We start from the raw sequence: 9,805 nt of genomic DNA, 5'->3' as shown, positions 1-9,805 counted from the left end.
GCAGTTTCAGCTGCTATCATTGACCTTCATGAATGGGCACGCAGTGATTACATTAAAGCCAAGGGTCAACCCATTGCACACAAAGACATCATGTTTCGCTTGCGTGAAGCCATGTTCCTTCTGTCACAGGTGGCGATTATTAATATTCCTGGCCACTCAAAGTCCTCATCTTTTACAGCTACAGGTAATCATGCGGCTGACTAGTTAGCCAAGTCAGTAGCTGGATATGTAGTCGATAATGCTTCTAATCTGGTTCTATTGGCCACTGCCCATCACTCTGAGACTGTGCATGAGAGTTTGTCAGTGGATGTGGTTCTGGAGGCTCAGCAGTCGGCCTCTCCAGAGGAACGGACTATGTGGGCGCATGGGGGTGCTGTAAAACGAGGGGATGGTGTATGGGTGGGTCCCATGGGATGCCCTGTACTCCCCATGGGGCCGTTATCGGTGTCTGTCTTGACGGAGGCCCGCTCACCCGCTCCCGTGGGCCCCCAGGCAATGATGACTAAATTGACTAATCGGTGGCACCCATACTTGTCTTCTCTTGTGTGGCAGCACGTCAACGACTGTAAGACTTGTATGTTTTTCAACGCCAAACCAACCCTTAAGCCAAGACCTGGTGAATTTCATCCAGCCCTTTGGTCAGGGGCTGAGATCACCATCAACTTCACAGACATGATATAACTAGTAAATGGGAAAAGATACCTTCTGGTCATTGTAGACTCATTCTCCCATTGGCCGGAAGCATACCCGTGTGCTAGGGAGGACTCGGAAGTCTTTAAGTCTTTGGTGACTGATTATATCCCTACATATGGTTTTCCTGCACTCATTCGATCAGATAATGGTACTCATTTTAACAATAAGGCCCTACAGATGGTCGAGAGCATCTTAGGCCCTAAACATCGATTTGGTTGTGTTTATTGTCGGGTTTGAAACCATATACATTCAATAATTTCGGATCAGAGGAAACACACGGAGAGTCGGCTTGATGACATTCACTAGACTTCAGCTGAAGGAGGGGTCAGAGTAGCCAGCGCTGGGAGATGTGTTCATCCCCTAGCCTGACCAGTTCGAATACCTAACTACCCAACAAAGGGTCATGTGACCTAGTTACAATCTTTAGGCGGGAAGAGGTGAACAAAGAAATGGGCGTGTCTTGGTATATGACGCACCCCTAACTCATAAGTGTCATGATGGAAATTTCCACTAGGCTATCCAAAATTCTATCCTAGTGATTATACTGAATAGAAAGTATAAAGAATACATTCTATACTCCACATTTATGACCAACAAAGCAAAGGTAAAGTTGAACAAATGAAAGAGAAATTGTCAAAAATAATGTACGGCAGCAAAATGTCCATCAACAAAACCACAAATTTTGCCCCATTTGGGTCTCATAAAAATTTAATTATGATTAACGCAACGCTTGAGGCACCATCAGTGGCACAGTGGTGTGCAAACGCGACACTCCTATTTGTGTTTGGGACTCAGCTCTCTCACCAATAGTTTCACATTTTATCTTCCAGGTTAGTGAAGGGCCATAAGCACTAGGAACAAAATTAATATGTACAGTGAACGAATAATTGGCAGTGGTGGGATTTGAACCCACGCCTCCTGAGAGACTGGAGCCTAAATCCAGCGCCTTGGACCGCTCGGCCACACAACCTTCCATGTCATCAAATGGGGGATTGGGGATCAGTAAATTGTAAATGAACCTTAGACACCCTTATATTTAAATATTGAAATATGTTTTTTGTTACTTGCAATGAGACCAAACCCAATGTATCATTTAAGGCAAATGTCCTTAAAATTGCCTAACTTTTTCTCAAAATGTAGCTTTTCGTTTAGTGTCACGGCTAGCTAGATTCAAATTGGACTTCGAGCTGCTCTCTTCACGCTGTGGTATTAAGAGACCAAATTTAACATTATCGCCCCTTCTGTATAAAGAAGAAGAAGAAGAAGAAGAAGAAGAAGAAGAAGAAGAAGAAGAAGAAGAAGAAGAAGAAGAAGAAGAAGAGGAAGAACAACAACAACAACAACCGGCCTTTGTGTGTCTAAAATACAGAAATAGCACTAGTTATTGACATTGCGGCAAAAAACAGGACGCGCTTAATAGTCGTCATACAGTACATGTCCTGATGCATATTAACTTTTTGTCTTTGCAGGTTTCAGGGAAAATGATGGGCAAAAGTTTTTTGGCTTTAAAGAGCTCCCCCAAATCAAAGAAGAGGAGTCAGAGTTCCCTTAACAACAAATGAGAGAAGAGCAACTTCCAATCCAAAAGGAGGAACATGATGTCACCTGGTCACCTGGTGAGGCCGTGAAAAGGGATGATCTGGACTTGGCTAGCGTAGGGGTGGAGCCTGGAAAGGCCTCAACTTGGCCTCAAATTATAGAGGAGGAGCCAGAGTTCCCTGAACAGTGCAAAAGAGAAGAGCAACCTCCAATCAAAAATGAGGACTGTGTCAAATGGTCAACTAGTGAGCCTTTCAAGAGTGAAGATGATCTGGGTGTGAGCAACAGAGGGGCGGAGCTTCTGAGTGGCAGCTCAATAGAAGGATGGCGAGCAGAAAATTGAATTGCTCCTTTATCAGATGACAACAACTTGCTTTTTGAAAATGGTGATGTCGAAGATATCAAGAAAAATCCCAGGGGCGACAAACTTTGCAAATGTTTTCAGTGTGGAAAAACTTTTGGGAAAAAGTCTCATTTGAAAAGACATGAGAATCTACACTGGGAAGAAATCCTTATCATGTACAGTTTGTGGTAAAATCTTTACACACAAGGGAAGATTTAAAATACACACAAGAACCCACACTGGTGAAAAACCATTTTCGTGTTCACTTTGTGGTAAAAGATATAAAGAGAATGGTCGCTTAAAAATACATACAAGAACCCATACTGGCGAAAAACCAATTGCATGCTCAGTTTGTGGTAAAAAATTTACTGAGAAGGGAAATTTAAACAGACACACAGGAACCCACACTGGTGAAAAAACATTTTTGTATCCAAATTGCGGTAGTGCCTTTTCTCACAAGCAAGATTTACAAGCACACACAAGAACCCACACTGGTGAAAAACCATTTTCTTGTTCAGTTTGCGGTCAAGTGTTCACACACAAAAAAAAGCTTAAAATCTCGCAAGTAACCACACTGGTGAAGAACCGTTTTCTTGCTCAGTTTGTGGTCAAGCATTTGCACAGAAGGGACACTTATATAGTCATGTGAGAACATACACTGGTGAAAAACCATTGTTCTGTTTGTGGTCAAAGATTCACACAAATGACAAGCTTAAAAGCCAACATAAGCACCCACACTGATGAAAAAACATTTTCATGCTCAGTTTGTGGTAAAACATTTAATTACAAGGGAAATTTAAAAAAAACACAAGAAGCCTCACTGGTGAAAAAACATTTTCTTGTTCAGTTTGCGAACAAGCGTTCACAAACAAAAAGAGCTTAAGATCACATGCAAAAACCCACACTGGTGAAAAACCATTTTCGTGCTCAATTTGTGGTCATGCCTTTTCTCAACAGCAATCCTTAAAAAGCCACACAAGAACACACACAGGTGAAAAGCCATTTTCGTGTTCAGTTTGTGGTCGACGATTCACACACAAGGAAAGCTTAAAAACCTATTTAAAAACCCACACTGGTGAAAACCCATTTTCTTGTTCAGTTTGCGGTCAAGCGTTCATACACAAAACAAGCTTAGACTCCCACGCAAGAACCCTCACAGGTGAGAAACCATTTTCATGCTCAGTTTGTGGTAAAACATTTACTGAGAGGGGAAGTTTAAAAAGACACACAAGAACCCACACTGGTGAAAAACCATTTTCGTGTTCAATTTGTGGTCAAGCCTTTTCTCAAAAGCATGATTTACAAATACACACAAGAACCAACACTGGTGAAAAACCATTTTCGTGTTCAGTTTGTGGGCAAACATTCGCACACAAGAACAGCTTAAAAAACATAGGAACCCACACTGTTGAAAAGCTTTTTCTCTAAAGCACCACTTAGAAGGTCACACAAGAACCCACACTGGCGAAAAACCATTTTCCTGCTCAGGATGTGGTAGAACATTTTCCCAAAGGGGAAGCTTAAAAGAATACTTATTAACCCAGACTGTAGAACAATTTTTTCCTGCTCCGTCTGTGGCCACATATGCGCTACAACAGCCCAATTAACAAGCTACGCAATTCAAAAACATTTTCCAGGCGCAGTTAATGTTCCAACATATTCACATAAGGGAACCTAAAAAGAAGACTTAACAAACCACACAGGAGAAAAGCCCGTTTTTGCTCATTTTGTGGCAGGAATATCTTAAAAACACAATTACGCTCATCGGTCATAGACCCTTTTCCTGTTCAGCTTCTTGCCAGAGATTTAGTCGAAATGATAGACTTAAAATACGCAAATGTGGTGTGATAAACAGTGGCCAATCACGGCTTGGCTTGCTTTATCAATGTCCATATGAAAGATCATTGTAATCGAAGTATTATTGTAATTTGCATTCTGAAAATCTTGTGTTTTAATTAAAATACAGTAATACATTAAGCTATGAATTTACAGCGGGATCGAGCTAGTATGTCAATTTACTCATATGTCAAGTCAATTCTTCCCATAGAAATTAACAAAATACAAATTGATCCGTTTCCATCCGAGAAAACAAAACAAAACAGAATGTTACAATGGAAAAACTTCTTAATTGTTCTAATTTTCCACCGATCAGGAACCATTTGGTGTGCTCATATCTCAAATATCTCATATCTCAAGTCAAAATTTTGCTCAGAATTTTTCTTATACCTCAAATGTTATCATATGTTGGTACACTTGTGTGTCATGGTATTACTGTATAAGCAAATTGAGTGTTGTTGAAGATTTTATTGACTTCACAATTCTATCCGATATAGCAGAGCCTAAATTAGGAAATTAGAAAGTAAATAATCAATAATGTGATGTAAATAACATGGAAAATATGTCTTCACAGTTAAAGACATGCCTAAGAAATTTGAAAAATTGTAGTTTTGTCTATTAAATTTGCTAGCATATCCAATAAAAAATTGAGTGTTATTCAAACATACATTATAATGAAATTTTTTTATATATTGAATATAGGATCTGAGAAACATCAGTAGAAATATGGTGTGTGTGAAAGACTATTAATTTGCTCAAAATAAATAAGTGGTACAATGTACTTTTGTCATACCTTAAGATATCAATCATGTTTTTAAACCGATTTAACGTGTAATATTTTTGGTGGTTCCAACACAGCTCTTTTTTTGGTGAAAAATAATGTTTGTGTCTTTTTGATGACAAAATCAGCTTTCCAAATTCAAAAGACAAAAAAATAGAAACGTTATTTGCTAAGATATAAAACTAAGAGTAAAAGGAATACATTAATTTGAACAATTTGACAAATTCATAAAAAATAAAAGATAGTTTTGTTTCTACAATGTGATGATACTGTAACTTCAACATTCCAAATTCAAAGTAAACCTTGAAAGTGGGGTAGTTTTCTTCTGCAAAAAAAAAACTTACCGTTCGTAGCGGAGCATGGTTTTGATTCAATGACCTCTGGGTTATGATCCCAGCATGTTTCCCTTGCACTACTCTGCTTCTTCTCACTCCGGTTTTCACAAGCTGACTCTCAAAACTAATTAATCAAACCAATCGCACAGATATCAAAGGGAGACAAAGTTGGAAGCGTTCACGTGGTGTCGCCTGAGAGGGGCCCGCCCCGCGCGGCCTGTGAATCCAACAAAATACCACCCAGACCTGCCAACCAGGAACGTGGCACGCTACGTTAAAACACAATTACGCACATCGGTCATAGACCCTTTTCCTGTTCAGCTTCTTGCCAGAGATTTAGTCGAAATGATGAACTAATCCGCGTTCCAGTGGCAGCGCTCGCGCGGCTGAGGGTAACCCCTAGGCGCCTGGGTGGCTCAACAACAACAACATAAATTAAAGGTGCCAACCTCCGCCGACCCCATTTCAGGAGTAGACATGCCCGATTCCAGAGTGTTTCTAAAGTGAATGCGATTCAGGCAAAATTGTTATAAAATGGAGAAAAAAAGAAGCATATGAAATATAAATCAAACATATTTGTACATTAATTGAAATACTGCATTTTGGCAATCTATTGAAAAAGTACAGCATAATGAAAATACATTTATGTTTGTGTTTGGGTCCTTCTACGTGTGTTCTATTGTCAGTAATTCCAACTTGTCACGCTGAACACTTGGATGTAGTGCAATGCGCAAATGTCGGTCTTTTTGGCGATGGCTCCAACATGGGATATTTTGTCAAATACGAAACAATAAACTTCTGTGACTGTCTGGGTTTCGTATTAGAGGTTTCATCCAAAATGCCGTTAATTTCAGCACTTAACCAGTGACTGGTTGACTTACCAGTCAGTGCTGTGTACGAGTACTTTCTTTAGAACAACCCTGGAAATGATAGGATTTGTCTAAAAAAAACTGGTGGTTTAGTCAGCCTTGATAATAGTTACTTCCCTTATGAAAAAAATAAAAACGAGACTGTTAAAGCGGTAGGGGTTACCTATGCAATTAATTCCAAATCGATTGCTACGCTGAACTCGCAAAAGTGTAATCATTTGTCGAAACTTGTAACTTGTAATGATTCACATAGCACTCGTGTTACTGAATTCTTGTGGTTTATTGTACAGTTGAATAAAAATGACGGAAGCCATAGCGATGGTGTGAATTTTGAGAACAATTTTGAGGCATTTAAATTGGAAATATGGTACTTTTCCAAAATGGTTGCTTCAAAAAAATTAAAACTTCAGGATTTCTCGAGTTTAAGCAGGTGGTCCGGAGTTTGTGATGCATTTCCGGAGAAATTCCTGGAATTCCAGAGTAGTTGGCTGCCCTGAAATATAGTGAGACTCATGGTTTTTCCAACCTTCTGCTGGAGCCTTTCAGGATCGCCAGTTGAAGAACCTTGGACTCGGCTGGGGACCGTCATAGCACGGTTAGTGCTGATATTCACAGTCATCCATTTTGCATTTATAAAATTCCATTTTCAAAAAAACGACGTACGAGACATTCGGTGCCGGGATTAACAAAAAAGATACCATGTTGAATTTAAACTTGCAATTTCGCTAATAGTTTACATTACATATTAGCCATTGTGGAGCAGGCCGACCAAAATTGTGCTTTTTTCGCCCTTTTCCATTTTTTGGGGGTACGTATTTCTAGTTTTTTTTCTCGCCGTGAAAAACTACTGCATCTAAAAATGTATGGATATCATGTATCCCACTAAGATGGGGAAAGTTTTCATTTTTGTTGCAATATCTTATGAGAGTAGTTTTTTTTTACATTCTGGGAGAACGGGGTTGGTTGCCACAAGGGTTGGAATTGCCTACATATTTATGAAATAGATGAGCGGGGTGTTATGGATTCACTTGTTCATCCTCTGTATTGCCTATCCTCAAGGGGGTTAAGGGTTTGCTGGATCTATCCCAGGTAGTTATTAACAGCAGCAAACCTGGGTAATTTTGCACACTGCAATGAAAATTCACATTTAAAATAGAGTCATGGAAAAAATAACATTTCCCAACAGTTTCTTTAACCCTGGAAAAACTTGTTTCTTTTATAATGTAGACAATGGACAAAACATACCCTAATAGGTAAGCCATCATTATTTTTGGTTTACATTTTTGCAATATTGATACAAGGATGCGCAACACGGAAGTTGAATGAATTAATTTATTGAAAGTTTCATCTTCCCTCAGCACTAATGCTTGGCTCAATGGAATCAGAAGATATCTTGCCAGAAGAAGACAAGTAACAGAGATGTATTCTGATAAAGGAACAGATTTCCAATCAGCTGACAAGGACATAAATCAATGAATGAAACACAAACAGGATTGAAAAATACTTGCAACAAAATGAATTACTTGAGCTCTTACAGTATAAATTAACCAATAGTGAATATGCAGTTCAGGGTGGTTTTGTGGTAGGTCTGACCTAAAATAGCTCCAATGGGAAAGCATTGGACCTAATATCTAAATTGCCTGGTTTAATCTTGGGCTTCAGCACTCCCTAGGACTGTATCTAATCATGTTAATTTTTATTGACCTACTGAAGCGGATAAATCTTTGGGGAGAGAGCATTTGACTGAAGATCTAAAAGTCCCTTGTTCAACCTTAGGCTTTGGCAGCCTGTTGGACTATATCAAACCAACCAAAATCAGCTACAATTCAATTTGTGATCAATTGACTTGTAATCAGTGTGTAAATATGCAGTCTAGGTTGATTTTTGTTCACCTACGTGAGTCAAAGTAAGCCAAGTCCGGTTCTCGAGAGCTCTTATCCGGTCTATTTTTCATAACTCCCTCCACCAAAAGACCTGCATCAAATAATCAGTATATTAGGCTTCTGGATATCTTGCTAATGAGTTGATCATTTGATCCGGGTGTGTTAGTGGAGGAGATTTGGTAAACAGACTGGATAGGGGCTCTTGAAGACTGGACTTTGCCACCCCCGATCTACAGAATATAATTGGACTTTGTAAACTCAACCAAAACCATTTAGACTGGAGATCTAAAGTTCCCTGCTTCAACCCCGGGTTTCGGCAACATATTGGATTTTGAAAACCCACCCTAAAACAGCTGGCAGTCAGTTTAAAAACCGTTTCCTTGTAAGCCATGAGTCGTTTTGCAGTCAAGTTTGACTCTTGTCATTAACATGACCCGAATTGGCTCGGATAGGGAATGTTGGAGAGCGTTCCCTAAATTTACTTTGGGCTTTGTCAGTCAATTGGACTCTCTAAACCAGACCAATATCACTTAATGCTCCAATTGGAATATTATACTAGTAGGCCATGAGTCAATTTACAGTTCAAGTTGTTTTTGGTTTTTATCAATCAGCCGAAGTAGCTCAGTTGGGAGAGCATTAGACTGAAGATCTAAAGGTCCCTGGTTTAACTCCTCGTTTTGGCAATACTTTGGACTTTGCCAGCTCAGCCTAATTCCGCTGGCAGTCAGTTTGAAAACTGTTTCTTTGTAAGCCATGAGTCGTTTTGCAGTCAAGTTGGGTCCGGAACCGCTCGCATCCTATGTGAGAATCATACCACTAGACCAGTGATTTTCAAACTTTTTTGGCCACCGCCCCCTTCACCGCCGGGCCAAAATGCCAACGCCCCCCTCTTTACCCCTTTCCAACGAACGAAGCTTAAATAAATAGAAGACAGGCGCCTCAGATATTATTCGCTAATTTCGTTTCTTTTAATAGACCAATGCGCAGTTCACCTCGAATCATAAAAATTGATAGCTGATGCATTAAGCCGGTCCCTGTGCGCATACGTCTGTGGTTAAGCGTTGCCGGCGCGCTATTGTGTGCTCCTCTGCGGCTGACTGGATGGTGGTGGTTTCCCCAGTCGCCTGCATCGACGATAAACTCGCGACAATTAGTGATATACGGTATATGCGCGCTGCTCCTGAGCGCTCGAGCAGACAACTTTTCTTGTTTCAATAAAGCTTGTTTTTTGTCGACTTTTTATTACAGACAATCAATTTTTCCGGTCTTTCTACAAACACCAACGTCACATTTTACTGTAATTGCTCCATCGCCCCCTTCACTATTTCAACGCCCCCCATTCGCCTGTTTATTCGTCAGCGCCCCCCTGAAAGTTCACACCACCCCCCGGGGGGCGGTACCGCCCACTTTGAAAACCACTGCACTAGACCAAGGAGCCTGGGGTTCCCATACAGTGACACTTTTTTTCTCAGGTTACCTTGTGACATATCAACACCCATAAGACATCACAATTCAAAAAAAAGCAA

At 40.1% G+C, this 9,805-nt stretch overlaps 1 non-coding gene across 1 annotated transcript; it reads right to left on the bottom strand.

Moving 5' to 3' along the window:
- Window positions 1-1,581: 1,581 nt before the first annotated feature.
- trnal-uag (transfer RNA leucine (anticodon UAG)) lies at window positions 1,582-1,663 on the bottom strand. The gene has a single exon. It is a non-coding gene; the product is annotated as a tRNA-Leu (tRNA).
- Window positions 1,664-9,805: the final 8,142 nt, after the last annotated feature.

The sequence above is a fragment of the Stigmatopora nigra genome, chromosome 20 (assembly GCF_051989575.1).
Source record: "Stigmatopora nigra isolate UIUO_SnigA chromosome 20, RoL_Snig_1.1, whole genome shotgun sequence".
Classification (NCBI taxonomy): domain Eukaryota; kingdom Metazoa; phylum Chordata; class Actinopteri; order Syngnathiformes; family Syngnathidae; genus Stigmatopora; species Stigmatopora nigra.
The sequence above is the reverse complement of the archived record's forward strand: the minus strand, read 5'-3'. Positions and strand labels throughout refer to the sequence as shown.